The 17,590-nt window shown below is 46.7% G+C and overlaps 1 protein-coding gene across 1 annotated transcript in view; it reads right to left on the reverse strand.

Annotated features, from left to right (window-relative positions):
- Positions 1-17,590, reverse strand: part of LOC308256652 (protein Daple-like) — a gene marked incomplete at both ends in the record, with an annotated part of 320,027 nt that overhangs the window by 106,801 nt on the left and 195,636 nt on the right. The gene's annotated exons all lie outside the window — the stretch shown is intronic.

The raw sequence follows: 17,590 nt of genomic DNA on the forward strand, positions 1-17,590 counted from the left end.
CCAATAGCCCTACTTTATGTCAAAAATATGTAGCTCAAACTATTCAGGAATATTTAAGAGACAAATATTCCCAGTGTGCTATTGTCCATTACATGGATGACTTGCTCCTATCGAGTCCATGGGAAGATCAGAGTTTAGCAATGTTTTCTCAATTAGAAAAAGAACTTCCTAAATGCGGTCTAAAAATAGCTCCAGAAAAAGTACAGAAAGAAATGCCTTTTAAATATCTAGGTACCATAATTAGGCCTCAGAAGGTAGAAATAAGAAAAGACTGCCTTAAAACTTTAAATGACTTTCAGAAATTATTAGGGGACATTGATTGGTTAAGACCTTATCTAAAAATCTCTACAGGAGAAATGACAAATTTATTTAATATACTTAGAGATGACTCTAATCTTTCCTCACCCCGAGTATTGACAGATGAAGCTAGAAAGGTGTTACAAAGAATTGAGCAGGCAATCTCTTTAGCCCAAGTGGCACGAGTACTGCCTGGATTGCCTTTATTGGGACAGATTAATCCCACTGCAATAGTCCCACTGGAGTCATCTTCCAAAATAAAAACTCTCTTGCTATTATTGAATGGGTCTACCTAGGACATCAATCATCTAAAACTGCAGTTACATATATAGAACTTATGGCTCAGTTGATTTTTCAACTTAGAAAGCGATGCAGACAGCTTAGAGGACAAGAACCCCAATGTATTTTCCTTCCCCTTACTGGGAAGCAATTAGAAATGTTATTTCAGACTGATATAAATGGGCAAATTGGATTGAGTGGATATTCAGGGGAACTTAGTTGTCACCTACTAAAAGACAAATTATTACAATTTTTATATTATTCTCCTATTATTATATCAAAAAATACTAGGCAGGAACCTATTCCTGAAGCATTAACTGTTTTTGCTGATGGATCATTAAATGGCAAAGCTGCTTATCACACAATAAATTTAGACGGAGTCATCCAAAGTAGTCATACTTCTGTACAAAAAAATTGAGCTGGAAGCTATTAAGGCTGCATTACAGGGTTTGCAAGAGCCTCTTAATATTATCTTGGATTCTTCTTACGCTTCAGGTTTTTTAAACAGAATTGAAACTGCTCCTTTAAAGTGGCTCAGTAACCAAAGTTTACTTTTACTATTTAAACAAGTACAGCAGATTGTGCAACAAAGACAATATCCTTTCTATATTACTCACATAAGGGCTCACAGTTTATTACCTAGCCCTTTGGCAAAAGGAAATGCACATGCTGATAAATTGGTTGCTTTTTTAAAACAGGCCTCAGAATCTCATCAGCTTTTACATCAGCCTGCCAAAATGTTGTCTAAACAATTCTCAATCTTTTGACAGCAGGCAAAAAAGATTATCAGAGAATGCCCCACTTGCATGTTACAACTACTTCAAGGGCCTAACACAGGAGTCAACCCTAGAGGTTTGCTGAGGTATAATATCTGGCAAATGGATGTGACACATTATACTTCCTTTGCACGCCTTGGGGCATTACATGTCTCTGTAGACACCTTTTCAAAAGACCTACGGGCTACTGCATCTACAGGGGAAACCGCAAAACAGGTTATTAATCATTGCCTAGCTGCTTTTGCCATCATGGGAATTCCAAAAATTATTAAAACTGATAATGGGCCTGCTTACACAAGCTGTCATTTTCAGCAATTTTGTAAAAAGTGGAAAATTCAGCACATTACAGGAATACCGTATAATCCCAAAGACAGGCCATTATTGAATGACAGCATCAGCGGCTACAATCCCAACTTGAAAAACAGAAAGGGGGGATTGTGATGGAGAAATCACCTGTGGGTAGGCTGCACCAAGCCTTAATTACTTTAAATTTTTTCACTTGTGATGCTGATGGTAAGACACCTATGGAGTTACACTGGTGTCAGAATGAAACAAAGGAAAATGGTCTAGTTAAATGGAAAGATCCTGAATCTGGTTTATGGAAGAGACCCGATCCATTATTAACCTTTGGCATAAGGTATCCTATCTAATAAAAGAGTAGTATGCAAATCGACCTTACCTCCCCTACACCCACAAACCACGCCCATCAGCCAATCAGGATCGAGTATGCAAATTAATCCAACCAAGATGGCTGCAGCCACGAAGAGAGCAGGAGGCTTGGGTTTCCCCGGCAATGGAGGAAGCCAAGCTTTCCGCCTGCCCTGGCCGGCTCAAGCCTTCGCTCAAGGCTACAAAATTTCAATTATAGAAGATAAATAAATCCCAACAAAAACGGGGGCAACCATGGAGCTGGAGAGAGCAGGAGGCTTGAGTTACCCTTGGCGATAGAGGAAGCCAAGCTTTCCACAGCCCTGGCCTGCCTTGCCCTCTGGTCAAGGCTACAAAGTTTCAATTATAGAAGATAAATTAATCCCAGATTCCAGGGCCTCTGCTTGGGTCACCGGGGGGCGTAGCCGGCCTGCGAACCACCACAGGCCCCCCACCCATGCCACCCCATGTCCCAAGGGAACCCACACCCTGATACGGGACACCGTTCAGGGCAAACCAGCCGGCCCCCACCCATGCACCTATCCTATCTAATAAAAGAATAATATGCAAATTGACCATCACTCCAACACACAAGATGGCTACCCCCATGTGGACACAAGATGGCTGCCACAAGATGGCCAGCAGGGGAGGGCAGTTGGGAGGGACCAGGTCTGCAGGGGAGGGCAGTTGTGGGTGATCAGGCCTGCAGAGGAAGGAAGTTAGGGGCGGCTGGGCCTGCAGGGAAGGGTAGTAGTGGGGGACCCTGCCCTGCAGGGGAGACTAGTTGGGGGAGACCAGGCCTGCAGGGGAGGGCAGTTAGGGGTGACCTGGCCTGCAAGGGAGGGCAGTTGTCAGTGATCAGGCCAGCAGGGGAGGGCAGTTAGGGGTGACCAGGCCAGCAGAGGAGGGAAGTGGGGGGCGGCTGGGCCTGCAGGGAAGGGTAGTTGGGGGGGACCCAGGCCTGTAGGGGAGAGTAGTTGGGGGAGACCAGGCCTGTAGGGGAGGGCAGTTCAGGGTGACCAGGCCTGCAGGGGAGGGCAGTTAGGGGCAAAAAGGCTGGCAGGGGAGCAGTTAGGCATCAATCAAGCTGTCATGTGAGTGGTTAGGGGGTGATCAGGCTGGCAGGCAGAAGCAGTTAGGGGCAATCAGGAAGGCAGGCAGGTGAGCAGTTGGGAGCCAGCAGTCCTGGATTGTGAGAGGGATCCCAGGTTGGAGAGAGTGCAGGCTGGGCTGAGAGACACACCCCCCCATGCCCGAATTTCATGCACCAGGCCTCTAGTGCTTGTATATTTCCAGAGAATTTTTCCAAATTCCTGTGGATTCCTGCTAGAAATATTAAACTGCAACATGGATCCAAGAGAGGAACTAGCCAGATTAATGAGGACCTTGTGCCTGGAGTCACACCATGCACCTGTAGACAATCGGCTGTCCTAGCCACAAAGAGCAATACACTGAAAATAAGGAGTGGAAGAAGAACAAGGAAGACAATAAACAATCCTGAGATGACTTGGGGAGTGATAAAGAAGACGGTCCAGAAAGCTGAACGAATTTGTGAAGAGACCAAAACCCCAAGAATGCATGAAAATGTCTTTCTTGCCATGCTGGCAGTAACCAGCTGTGCGGTAATTTCACCAAGGGCTAATGGGGAAGTCCTCCCTGGGTAAAATCCCTTACGTGAACTGATCCCCCACCTAGTATAGTAAATATATGGGCAAAGTATAATTACACGGGTGTCCCCACCCGGCTTCCCTTTTTTATATAACACAAGATTCAAACTATTGCTCCTTTGTGTGTAGAATTAAAGCTGGCTAGCATGACACCAAAGGAGGGGGAAGTGAAAACCTAAATACAATTACTATCACTGCTTGATTCTGGGAGAGGCAAAGATAATTTAACATTACTAAGACCTCCCCCACTAAGCCATTATATAAAAAGTCTTATGAATGGCACCCACCAGCAGCAAACTTAAGAATAGTTTTATCTTTTGTGGATTGAAGCCCCTAAGGGTCTGCGTATAGTAATAATCAATGAAAATCAACTGCTGCACTTGCACCAGTAAAATGATATAGTTTAAAATGATAACTTCAATGAAAAATCGCCTTCTTGGTGCTTAAAGTAAAAATAACACCACCCTTGATATTTTGGAATTACAACAGCATATTGTATAACTATCCCAGGCAAACTTCCTTAGATGCCTGACAGCAATTTAAAGAAAGAATTTGCGCCGAAACCGGTTTGGCTCAGTGGATAGAGCATCGGCCTGCGGACTGAAGGGTCCCGGGTTTGATTCCGGTCAAGGGCATGTACCTTGGTTGCAGGCACATCCCCAGTGGGAGGTGTGCAGGAGGCAGCTGATTGATGTTTCTCTCTCATCGATGTTTCTAGCTCTCTATCACTCTCCCTTCCTCTCTGTAAAATATCAATAAAATATATTTTTTTAAAAAAAGAAAGAATTTGCTCCTTTACTTTTGCCTTTGAGCATAACCACTATTTCCTGTCTCATTCTTGTTCTTATTTGTTTAATTTTAGTCTGCAGATGCAGGATAAAAATCTTAAAAGAATTGAAACTCTGCAAATGGCATATCAACATCTATTAAGAATTTAAAGAAGGGGGAAATGCTGGAAACCAAGATCAACAATAATTAATATGAATGCCAGGAGTGCACCAGAAGGCTGAGTCTCTCCTTTGAAATTCACAAGGTGAATTTCCATTTTATGACCTACTGCTGACTCAATGGCCTAAAGCAAACACCCCCAGAACCTGATAATCTTACTGTTTACTATAAACATTACCCTTGATATGTCTGTTTGCATTCCTAAAAGGCAATTGTGTATTCTAGTAAATAAAAGCAGCTGGGTAAAGGAGACTCAGTGGAACTTGAGTGCCCTAGTTGAGTTCACCCTGGCCTCCCCCCATAATAATCAAAATTAATCGTGTCTTGTGTGTATCATTTGTACGTCAGCTCTTTCTCCAAGCCTTGAACCAGAAAGCCACGCTGGCCATGGACTTTCACAGACATATAGTTGGCCGTGTCACCTTAGGTTTGTATTTGCTTTCTAAGAGGGCATTGAACAGGGAATCTTTCCTATTTTCTTATTTCCAATTGTGCTTTTAACTTTTCAGACATACTGGAGACACTCTTAATTATCTCTCTCACAGAAATAATCATTGTAACAATCCTTGGAGAAAGAAAATTATTCAAGATATTCTCTGTCTTCCTAAGCCCTCTAAAGCAGCAGTTGCCAAATGGTGGTCCGCAGACCACTTAGTGGTCCATGAGATCTGAGAGGTTGGTGACTGCTGGTTTAAGGAAACCTTTGAGGCAGCGGTCGCCAACTGGTGGTCTGAGACCACTGGTGGTCCGTGAGGTCTGAAAGGTTGGCGATGTTGCTCTAAAGAGCTCAATTTTTTCCTCCCCACTTTCTTTGCATGTGCAAAATGAAGGTTGGGAAGAGGCTTTCTAAGTAATTATGTTATAAAATCTAGGTCACATATTTTTATTTCATGTATGAAATGGTACAGACCTGTCCCGTTCTTTCTCTTTTAAAAAAATATATTTTATGGATTTTACAAAGAGGAAGGGAAAGGGACAGAGAGTTAGGAAAATCGATGAGAGAGAAACATCAGCCGAAACCGGTTTGGCTCAGGGGATAGAGCGTCAGCCTGCGGACTGAAGGGTCCCGGGTTTGATTCCGGTCAAGGGCATGTACCTTGGTTGCAGGCACATCCCCAGTGGGAGGTGTGCAGCAGGCAGCTGATCAATGTTTCTAGCTCTCTATCCCTCTCCCTTCCTCTCTGATAAAATATCAATAAAATATATTTTAAAAAGAGAGAGAGAGAGAGAAACATCGACCAGCTGCCTCCTGCACATCCCCTACTAGGGATCAAGCACGCAACCAAGGTACATGCCCTTGACCAGAATCGAACCCGGGATCCTTCAGTCTGCAGGCTGACTCTTTATCCAGTGGGCCAAAACGGTTAGGGCTGTCCAATTCTTTCTTAACACTTTTGCTTTATTAATAACTTTCTCCAAGTAAGGGATTCCGACTACTTTTTGTTTCTCACCTTCTCCTCTTCCTTATCCTCTTGCAAAATCCCACATGTACAGCTCACATATCTTAAGTGTAGAAATGTTTGCTAATGACTCATCATACGTTTACAGCCTGTTGTTTAAATTTTCACAATTAGGAATCTGATTGTAGAGCTGTATCAATTGATTTCCAATCCCACAGCAGAACATTCTGAGGGTCTGACTCAGACGGCAGTAAAACTGCTTGTATAAATAAAATAATTGAATTGCTGGTTTAGTTCGAGTCAAGGTATTCTCTGAAACTATTGGGAATTTTGGTAGCAATTTATAACTATTAAAATTTGAAAATTATTTTCTAAGTTTTCTAAGATCTAATAGAACCAATTTTCTCTTAATCCTAACCGGAGGATATGCTTACTGATTTTAAAGAGAGGGGCAGAGGGGAGAGCGATAGAGATAGAGAGAGAGAGAGGGAGATAGATGATAGATAGATAGATAGATAGATAGATAGATAGATAGATAGATAGAATCATCTATGTAAGAGGGAAACATTGATTGGTTGCTTCCCGTATGCACCCTGACTGGGGATTGAACCCACAACCCAGGTATGTGGCCTGACTAGGAATCAAACCCACAACCTTTCGGTGTATAGAGTGATGCTCCAGCCAACTGAGTCACAGCAGCCAGGGGCCTGGAACCGATCTTCAGGAAAGAAAACCTTATATTACTCCTAGAATTTCTGCATACCCGAGGTCCAAAGTTCAGCCAAGTCAGTGGGAATTGATGGAACGACTTGAGGCCTTTGAGTTCATTGAGCTATAATGTGTGCAATGTGCTCCTCGCTGTGCCTGGCTTGCACGCACTCTTTTGTGGTTGCATTCTGCCTCCCCTGTTTTCTATGTCACTGTTACGTGTTTTCTTTAAAACAGTTCTAGCTTTTGCTGCATTTCTCTGAAACCTTGACCCTGAAATTTGGAAGCAGAGAGTTTAAAATTTTAGCATGCAGTTAATATTTCATTGACATTAGCTCATATAGTCAACCATTATTCAAATCCTGATTTGCATAATTATCAAAGAATTAATTTTCAATATATCAAGAATTTCTAAATTATATGTCATTCGCTGTGTTCTCAGTTCAGGTCACTACATTTATAAATTTGTTTCCCATTTGGATCACATTTTGTTTTACATTATTTTAAATCTCATCATGCTTCCTACAAATGAAGGCTATTAGATTTGTGGTTGGTTCTATAAGAGGAATTGATTTAGGTGGTTATGAAAAAATAACACCTCAAGGTGGGATTTTTTTTTCATTTTTGTTCTTGGGCTTTAAGTAATTTGTAATATTTATTGGAGCTGGATAGTTACTAAAAATGCTAATCGGTACTTTGTCCCCCTCTCTCATAAATCCAAAAATTTCATTTACTTAAAACTTTTAAATTTATTTTAAACAAAATAAATTCTTTAGTTAACCAAAATAAAACCATTACTAATTTAGGACATAATTAAAACACTTTCAGTTCATTGATTGACAGCCTAAATGTTTAAATGTTATTCTGACATACCTGCGTATCTGTTCTCTAAATGTCTTTCTTGCATGTGCTAGTTTAATACTCCTTGCACAGAAAGCTATGTACAGGATCTTTTTGTTAAAATATTTCCTAAATATGCATCTTCATTTTCTTCATTTTTCTTTCCTCTAAATTACTTATTAGTTAATATTCTATCAAATCGTTTTGTAGGCAGTTGACTGGTGGGTTTAGGTGTTGTAATGTATGAACTACTAACTGGAGCATCTCCTTTCACTGTCGATGGGGAGGAGAACTCCCAAGCTGAGCTGCTAGTTCGGACTGAACAAAATAAAATGTATGGTTACTTCAAAGAAACTGATCAAATTTCTGCAACTTGGCTGGTAGAAAAAAAAATAATTTAAAATGGAGATTGGCAAAATTATGTTTAAGTGGTTAGCGTACATTTATAATTACATAGGATGTAGATATAGACCCTTTATATTTTCTTATATTTTATGTGCCCAGAGGGATTTTAAATTTCATAGGGAGTGTGTCATAATTTTTGTGTATTCTGAAGCACTTAGCATTGGCCAGGAGCTGCCACAGCCCCCAACCCAGCTGTGTCCCCTGCCAGAGCCCTTTGGAATATGAGGTCTAGAGCCTTTGGGAATACAGGCTCAAGAGCTGTTTAGAATGTGGGGTGAGGAGCCTTTTTTGAATGTGGAGCAAATAGCCGTTTAGAATGTGGGGCAAAGAGCGGTTTAGAATGTGGGGTGGGGAGCCGTTTGGAATGTGGGGCGAATAGCCGTTGGCAATGCGTGGCGCAGAGGTGCTGGGCACAGAGACGGTGGGCCCAGAGCCGGTGTGCGCAGCGATGGATGGTGGACACAGCCTCAGGATGGACGATACTGTCCGCGAGCTCATGGAGCTCTTTCTGAAGAGCCCGCTGGTGGCTTGGGTGAGTGCACCTGCCTCCCTGTCCCATTGCTGGTGCCCTGGCTCCTCTCCCGCGCCTCCCCTGGGGTCTCCACCCACCCCACTCACCTGGGCCCTGGCAGTCCTGGGACTCGGGGGTCTTTGCAGGTCTCCAAGCTGGGGGTAGGGGTCCTGGCTTGGGGCATGAGGGGTTTCCTACTCTGGAACCCATGCACAAGGTGCAGGACCCTGTGGCGCTCCCAGCCCTGGACTGAGGATGGGTTCACCTGCTCCTGCCAGGGCACTAGGCTGCCCGTCCCAGAGGGAATAGGGTGTGAGGGGTCACCCGGCCCATGTGGTTGGACCACTCAGGGAAAAGCACTCACTCCCCTCAAATATCCTGGTGTAGTGTTTGAACTCGAGACCAGCTGGTGGATGGTGGTGGTGGGTGAGGATTGGGGTGTCTCTGAGTGGGGACGTGTACCGGCTGGGATGGGCACAGTGACTCCAATAAATCAGAGACGTGAAAAATGTTTTGAAAGTTCCTTTTATTTTTCATGTTTCCCTGTCCTGTGATGCTGGAGAAAAGTGGCAAGAAAGTTTGCCTCCTGCTGTCTCACATCTGTAGCCAGGATTGGGGCAGGGAGACAGGCCCTGGGGAAAGGTGGGCTTGGTGCCAACTGAAGCGAGGGTGGGCACTGGGTGATCCTTCAGCCCACAGGGGCCTTGCCCGCCGTTGCCCCAGAGAGCTTCAGAAAGTTCACGTGGGGTGATGTTTCCTGCTTTCTGCCCGCACCCCCCTCCTCGCAGGTGAAAACTTTGAGCCCAGTCGCAAGCGGCAACGATGACAACCTGTACATGCACTTGGTGGATGGCATCTTGCTGAACCAAGTCATGCTGGAAATGTAAGTTGTCCTCACAGGCAAAGGACAAAACTGATGCTCAGAATGTTTGATTTAAGGGTGTAGGAATGAAGGAACCTGAGTTGCTATGGGAGGGTATCTTGTGGGCCAGTGGTACCTCAGTATACAGCCCCTTTTGCTGCCATTTGTTGGGGATAAAGAACTGCAGTTTGTTTGATGAAGGATATTTGGAACTGAAGGACTGTCAGCTTTCTGGGGAGGCCCTGGTCTAGGAGAATAGCTGAATGAAAATGAGGCGTTGAGGAGCGTGGATAACTTGCCGAATGGCTCTTCTGTAAATGCAGAATTTCAGGGTACCCACTGGTCCCCAGGGAAAAGAAGGTGTCTGATTCACGTTGCACATATTTTTCACTATCTTGTGGGAAAGTCATCTAAGAGCTTTGATTCCAGCATCAGGCAGGCAAGTTTAATTCCCCCTCCTACCACTTACTAGTTTATTACTTTGGGCAAATTCCTTAAACTCTTTACCCCTCCATTTCCTGATCTATAATAAGGGATGGAATTTTATAGATTTAGAGAGGATTATAAAAGATCATGTATATAGAAAATGCCCAATAAATGTGCATCATCATTGTCATTAGATTGAGGCTCAGAACTGGGTTGTGTGTGTGTGTGTGTGTGTGTGTGTGTGTGTGTGTGTGTGTGTGTCTGTGTGCGCCTTCATGCCTGTGCTAATGTGTATCACTTGTGAGTGGACACCATTTTGAATGACCCAGATTGGAATCAGCAGCACTTGCTCTGTTTTTCCCCCAGCAGGGGAGGAGGGGGTTAAGCATCCTGAGCAGAGTGCTATAGACTTCCCTTAGGCATAGTTGGCTTGTTTGGATTCGGTTCCTAATAACCTTTCTCTGCCCTGAGAGCCTTAGAGGGAGTACTGGTTAATGATCATGATAATTAGTCTGATTGCTCAGGTAGTAAATGCCAGGGCTCTTTTGGAGCTTAGTTTCAGTTAGTACTGCCCTTCAGAGCTGGAGGGAGAAGCAGAAGGTCAGAGACCAGGCCCCCACCCTGGTGTGTGGAGTGTCTTTTAGGAGCAGCGAGCGTCCCTGTGTGCTGAGGTCCTTTGGCTGCTGGCACTCCTGGGGAGGTCCCATGTGACTTAATCAGGCCTTCATTTGCCAGGGAAAGATTTCAATTCTGTCTTTGGAGACACCTGATCTCATTCGCAGACATTCTGAGGATGACCGTTGACTCCTGTTCCCAAATGGGCAGTTGGTGCTGCCACAGCCCCAGCCCCAGTGTCCTCCTCTCCAAGTCAGCTACTGGTGTCCTGGTTGAATTTCAAACAGCTTGCGGTGGTGGTGGTTTTTAAATTGGACTTCCAGTGACATTTGAAATGCTGACTTGAAGATTTTTTCCCTATCTGTCAATTTTGTATTAATTATTGGCTTCAAATGACCCGAATGGCATTGAGATCGATTTCCATAACTCTCCAATCGCCCCTTCGTTATGGAGGGGGGCAGGTTACTGCGGAAAGAGGAAGAGGCCTGCCTCTCTTCCATCAGACCAGCTTCCAGGAGACTCAGCGCCCTCATGAACCCATGAAGACAGCCCTCATTTGAATTATCACCCTCCCTGGGTCCTGGGACAGTAACTGTGGGGGAGGGTTTTGTTATGAAAAGGAGGAGAGGTGGCACCTAAGTCCTCCTGTTGAGTCTGTTCTCTTCAGATAGGAAACCTGTTTTGAGCCTGAGAATTTTGAGAAATATCCTGAACACATACCAATGAGTGAAGTTATAACTCACTTGATTGAGAATTCTGGTTTCATCACGACCAGACTGGACTTTTCCTGGAGAGTGAAAAGTCAATGATGCTTTGGGCTTCCCACATCAATTACTTATGTCTCTACTGTTAGCATGTCTCCTAGGCGGCGTTGTACACCATATAGTGCCACGGACTGATGATGTCGGTTTGTCCAGGTGGAATTGTGTCCCTAGAATGTAAAATCACAGGACCAGCCCGCCAGGCTGGTGACAGAGGAGGGGAACCCATGTGAAGTAGAACATGAATGATTTTTATTGATTTAAGTCAGAAAATGTACCATGTTTCCCCTTTTTCTTTCTTGATGGTTCATATATTTTGTTGTGTTCAGTTCCAGCTCTCCTAATCTTTAAATATATTGTGGGGATTATCGATTTTCACACAGTGTAACCTTTTGGGTCTGTACTGCATTTGGTGGTAGTTTTGGATACTGCTAGGAGTGGGAATGGAAATGACACTGACTAAGGGCCTGAGGAGGGCTTGTCCTGGGGTTGGGAGGGATGTGTATTGTCTAAGGTCCACGGCTCGGCAGGGGCAGAATTCGGGTTTGACTGGAGCCACACTGGTTTCAGCCTCACACTGACCTAGGCTTGGAGAGGGCTGCCCAGCACTGGGAAGGGAGGTGTGGCAAATGCTGGGAGACGCTGTTTCCAGTCTCGTGTTTCCTCCCCTAGAGACCCCAGGCCTAATCAACGCTTCCACCAGCACGTGAACAACGATGTGAACCTCCGCATTGAGAACTTGACCATCTTGGTCAGACACATTAAGACCTTCTACCAGGTAAGGGAAGCCTCTGTTCCCAGGACTTCTGTGCTCCTGGCAATGTCGTCACTCCAAAGGTTTCCCCGCAGGAAGCCCAGAGGATATGGTGTTCACAGTGAGGCAGCTGCTTGCTAACACTTCAGGATTTCTCACTTGCATCTTTTATTCCCCCCGCATTGTGAGAAAGGTCAGATGTTGCATTGCTTTACTTTGTCCATCGAGTGTCCTTTGAGCGGTGTGTGAGGCATTGGCTCTGGTGCTGTGAGGGCCCCAGTGATGAGTTGCCACTGTGGCCCCAAACACCAGTCACGTGGGGAGTGGCTGGAATGGGCTCTGGGAGGCGCACACTGACTTAGTTATTGTCCACAGCTCAGCGAGTCTTTGTACAGCAGCAATTCAAGGTATTGAAGGAGATATGGGACCACCGAGTGTTATGTTGGGTCAGCACTGTAATGGACGTGCCCCCAGGGTTTAGACGGCAGCACTGGAGTTTAGCGTGTAGAGTGTCCACTTGCCATGCTCACCATATCTCATTCACAGATAGTCCATGGCAGGAGGACCTGATGGCAAAGGGCTGTTAAAATCCCCACCGCAGCCTTGGGAAGGTGGGGTGAAATCGCTGATCTTTATGGTCTTTATATGACCAGGACGGACGCCATATGGACTGAAACTGCCCCCCTGGGCCTTGGTTTTCACACTTTTTCTGAGCACTGAAACTTGTGTTCCCATATGAGTTTTCTTAAGATCTCAGGTGAAGCCCCAGAACTCTGATTGATTGGGGGTTGGGGGACCCTAGTGCCCTCTGCTCAGCCACCACCTTTCCCTCCAGGGCATCTCTGTGAGTTCCTGGGACCTCAGGGAACATGGTTTAAGAACCACTCCCTGGCCTGGCCTGCGTGGCTCCAGGTTGTAGGCTCAGTCTCCAGTTGGGGCATGCAGAAGGCAGCCGATCAATGATTTTCTCTCATCTTTGATGTTTCTATCTCTTCCTCTCTGAAATAAATAATATATATATATATATATATATATATATATATATATATATATATACACATATATCTATATATATGTATACACACACACACACAATATATATGTATGTAATTTATTTCAGAGAGGAAGAGATATATATATAGAAGAAACACTCACTGCCCAGCAAGTCCCAGGATTATTTTGTAGTTTCACTGAGATGTTGGCCAGACTCCGCCTCTGAGCCCTGTTCCCAGCACACAGCTATGCTCATTCCATGGCCTGTTGGCAGCACAGCACCGTGACTCTGAGCAGCCTTTGGGCGGGACCTGGGAGAGCTCAGACGATGGGGCTAAAGTGGCCTCATTTCTTTGTCTGAGGAGAGCCACACTCAGGGCTGGGCATGCTGTAGGCTGGTGTGTTTCAGCTAGTGCTGCCCTTGTGACGGCCACGGACAGGGGGAGGGGGTGGTGCTGCCATTGAACTGGGTCTGGGATTGGAGGGACCTTGATTCCTGGCTGCAGGCACCATTTGTGGTAAGCAGGTGCTTTTGATGCTGTGTGCTAAGTGCCAGGGAGGCGGATGGTGCCAGCTGTTCAACAGACAAGAATCCTAACTCAGGCTGCGTGGGGGCAGCTGGGAAGGCTTCTTGGAGGAAATGACACCTGAGTGGAGTGAATGTACACAACTGAGTTTCCCGTTTGGAGGGTTATGGGCAGGAGACGGGGGAAAGGGCGTTGAGGTGGAGGCAGTCCTGTCCATGTCTGTCACAGTCACCACTTGCCCCAGTTGCTGGGATGGAGGCCTATTTCTCCTGGTTCCACAGGAATCAAAACCAGGGAGATGCCAACGTGGGACTCTTGACAGGCAGGCCTCCTGTCTCAGGTGTAGCTGGGAGGGCATCACCTCTCTCTGTGGCAGCGATGAAGGCCTCAGAGGAGGGAGGTTTCTGAGGCTCTCGGTGAGCAGCACGGAGCAGGCAGGCTCCGGGGCGAGCTGAGTGGCCATGCGCATGCCATCCTCTGTTCTCGCTGGTAGAGGAGGGTGCACGCTGATGGTGGTCAGCTGCCCTGCCGCTCAGCTCTGGGCTGGCCAAGGGGGCTTGAACATGTGAATTCCAGGCAGTTTGCTGCTCTTGGGCACTGGGTAGCGCTCCAGAACATGGAAACGTCCCAGGAAGGAAAAGACGGCCAGTCCACCCTCAGGGCCCAGAGAGAATCTCAGGGAGAAGGAGGGACCTGCCTCCTGGTCCGGCTTCTGCACTGGCAGCTCTTTGAGGGCAGGGCAGGGGTGCATGGCAGCCTCAGCCCCGAGGCCCAGAGTAAATGCTTGCTGCAGCACTTGCTAAGGGCCTCAGGGCGCCCCTGCCTCAGTCCTGCTCACAAGAAGAAAGCCGCAGGCCCTTGCCTCTGGGCCGACACAGGGAGGTGCGGGCAGGGTTGTGCTGTGTACTTTGTTCAGATTTATTGTAAAATAAAGTAACGTCTGGTCATATAAGTAGTATGTGCTTTTTACAAACAGCTAGGAAAACACACAAGTAGGAAGAATAAGAACCACCCTGAATCCCAACACTGAAATACAATCACTATGGGCGGTTCTAGTGTTTCCCCCCAGAGTTTGCATGAGTAGTTTGTGTTTCATGCCCTGCCTTGCATATTCTGCCTTTTTCCCTCCCTCCTGACATGATAGCATATGCATAACTGCTCATTGTTGTGAAGTGACAGTCAAGAAACTTTTCCGAAAGAAGTACCGCCCAGCGTCCCCTTGTGAGGGCTTGGACGAAAGGAGACAGTCATTCCTTACTCTGACCAGGGAGGGTGAGAGGTCACCCCCACGTAAAGTGGGATCCCTCTGCCCGTGGCTTTTCAGCGAGACACGCAAAGTCACAGAACCCAGCCCTGGTCTTGTTTGCCAGGCAAGGCTTCTGCCAACCTGGCTGTCCTCTTCTGAGGCATCAGGCCATGGCGCTTAGGAATACCAGAGGCCCCTCTGAAATAGCACCAGCTATTTAAGAAGCTCAAGTTTTGCCTCTGAAAACCTGGAGAGACTTTGTCCTTGACCTTTTTCAGAGGACAGGAGGGGTTGAGAAGCAGCATGGCTAGGTGTTCAGCCAGGGTCTCTGGCCTCCTCTTGGCCCGCTGCTTGGTCGCCTCTGGGGTTGGGGCCAGAACTTTGTATTTTCAGAAGTTCCCAGGATGTTGAGTCTTATGTCCTTCCTGTCACACTGGGAATCAGTTGGCTGGAGCAGTGGTTCTCAAAGGGGGTGCTCAGCACAGCAGCAGCAGCAGCACCTGGGAACTTGTCAGCAACCATCTCTAAGAATGTCCCCCAAGACCTGCTGTGGAGGTCTTGCTTCCGTCTTTTTTTTTTTTTTTTAACCAGAAAATAAACACCTACTTTATTAATACAATAGCAACAGAAAGGGTTTCCAATATATTAGAACATGAACCAGCACCACCTGGTTGATGTTACAAGATTAAATGCCCACATTTATTGTTCCGAGAGCTCCCTACCCCACTGCTGAGGTTTCATCGAAGACAACTACCATCAGAGCTGCTGTAAGATCACGGGTAGTTTTAGAGTCAAAAGATCACCGAAATGATACTATTTCTGTTTTAGGAGTGCTTGGTGTAGAGAGAACTTGTCAATGTGGAAAGAGTCTTGCTTCTTGAATTCAAGAAAAACCATGAACTAATCATTTTTTTTCTCTGATTTAGTCTGCCAAGCACCCTGTGAAGGATCCTTTTCCATTCCTACCACCTTATCTGGGTGAGAGGAGAGGGAAGGGTGGAGAGGTGCCAGTGTACTAACAGGCAATTCGGGCGATGTTCTGCACTCCGCTCCCTTTCTGTTGGCCATGGTAGGCGTCTTTTCTGGCAGCTGCAGCAGCTTGATGAGGGGAGAAAGAGGTCACCCACCAATCACCTCTTCTTGAAGCCGTATTTTTTTCATTCATAGAAGAGATCTGTCTTAGAGCTCCCCAAATTGACAATCTTTGGGCAACCATCTCTATCCTTCTCCTGGATGGTGCACTCCTTACAATAATAGGCATCAGAGACTCCCGGGCCTCCACAGATCACACAGCGCCCCTGATAGGAGCTGTACTTACACTCATCATACATGCACACCAGGGTGCAGGGACGCGCATAGGAGTCACAGATCACACACCTGCCATCACATTTTTTCAGAGTCTTCCAATGGCTGCAAGATCAAAGATGGTAAAGAGTGCAATTAGAATTAAGATTCTGATGAAGAGTAGAAAAACATCCTCCAGTTTGGGGTAGAAACAGAAGCAGGGACTGCAAAGAGCGATTTCATCCACCTTAGCTTCTCAAATTTTCCAAAGCCCCCTGCCTCCGTCTTAACAAGCCTGTGGGATGCTGACGCACCCTCCCACGGGAACCCCGGCCTACAGAGCACACGGAGTGTTGTTATGGAAGGGGCACCTTCCCCCAGCTCTGCTGGGGCCGAGAGCTCCGTTCTCCCTGGTGACTCCTCTCATCACAGACAGCGGACACATGTCTCACCTGCCCTGGGGCAGGAAGGCCATCCTGGCAGCCCTGTGAGGAGGGGCCCGGTGATGCCCAGGTGACCAGAGGGCTCAGTGAGGGAGTTGCCGGGAAGGAGGCAGGGCCTTGGGAGAAGGCCTCATTCAGTCTCTGCTTTTAAGAAGAAAGGCTGGTGGGGGTCGGGGGGCACCAGCTCCAGGACAGACACCCCAAGAGATGAGAAGCCTGGAGGAAAGCTGAGCCTGGAGCAGAGCTGCATGCTGCTTCCAGCTGCCTGCGGGTCAGCTTCGCATCAGTGCCACACAGCCCTTGCTGTACTTGGTCAACAGACAAGCTCTTTTTCACCTGAGTCTTTTTAACCTAAATTTTGGGGCGCAGTGGTTCATTTTTTACATCAGAGCCTGGAGTCCTTACATGAAGCACAAGTTCACTCCGTAATGGAGCCAGTAGGAAAATAAGGCCAGCGTAGCGGGAATTCCCAGTACAACAAATAGCGGACGCGTGTTTATTCTTTGGGCTGTGCATTGTGTCCACCACCGTTCCCTGCCCTGGACGCCTGCGATCTGGCCCTTCCTCTGGGCAGTCAGGGCCTCGTTGTCCTGTGAAGCTGCTGAGGCTTCTCTGGCTGCATGGTGGTGGGAGGCCCTCGGTCAGCGGCTGGATACATCCCGTGTCTGTTGATCGACATGTACATGTTGCAAGTTCACGTAGGGACATCGATCCTGACACCTGGACCCTTAGATGGATATAGGGACCCACCTGCAGGACCGACTCTGAAATGGGAGGTTTGCTGAGGTTCTCTGAGCTCTTTCCCTCAGGTGCATTCCTTCTCTGAGCCTCTGAGTTCTCATCTGTCAAGCAGAGGATGGGCCTGGGCCCGATATTCCACATCCCATGATGGCCAGCGACCACCAAGATTTCCAGTTAAGAGCACCTCGAGGAAGTGTGGTTTAAGGTTCCTTGAACTTGGCTTCTTCCTTCTGAACTCTCACCTTGGTGAGAAGGCTCAGCAGACCCCAAAATTGTTTTATGTCTCCGAGGAAACAGCAGAAGAAATAGTCTGGGGTTGCCTGATCTTCTGTAATCCCTTCTTTCCTTCATTGCTTTGAAAAATGAAAAATCAAACAGCACCAGTGTTTATAATGAACACCTGAGTATCCTTTCTTGAAATGAATATGAACATACCAGAGGCCCGATGCATGAAAATTC

This window comes from Plecotus auritus (genome assembly GCF_963455305.1).
Source record: "Plecotus auritus genome assembly, chromosome: 8".
In the NCBI taxonomy this organism is placed as follows: Eukaryota; Metazoa; Chordata; class Mammalia; order Chiroptera; family Vespertilionidae; genus Plecotus; species Plecotus auritus.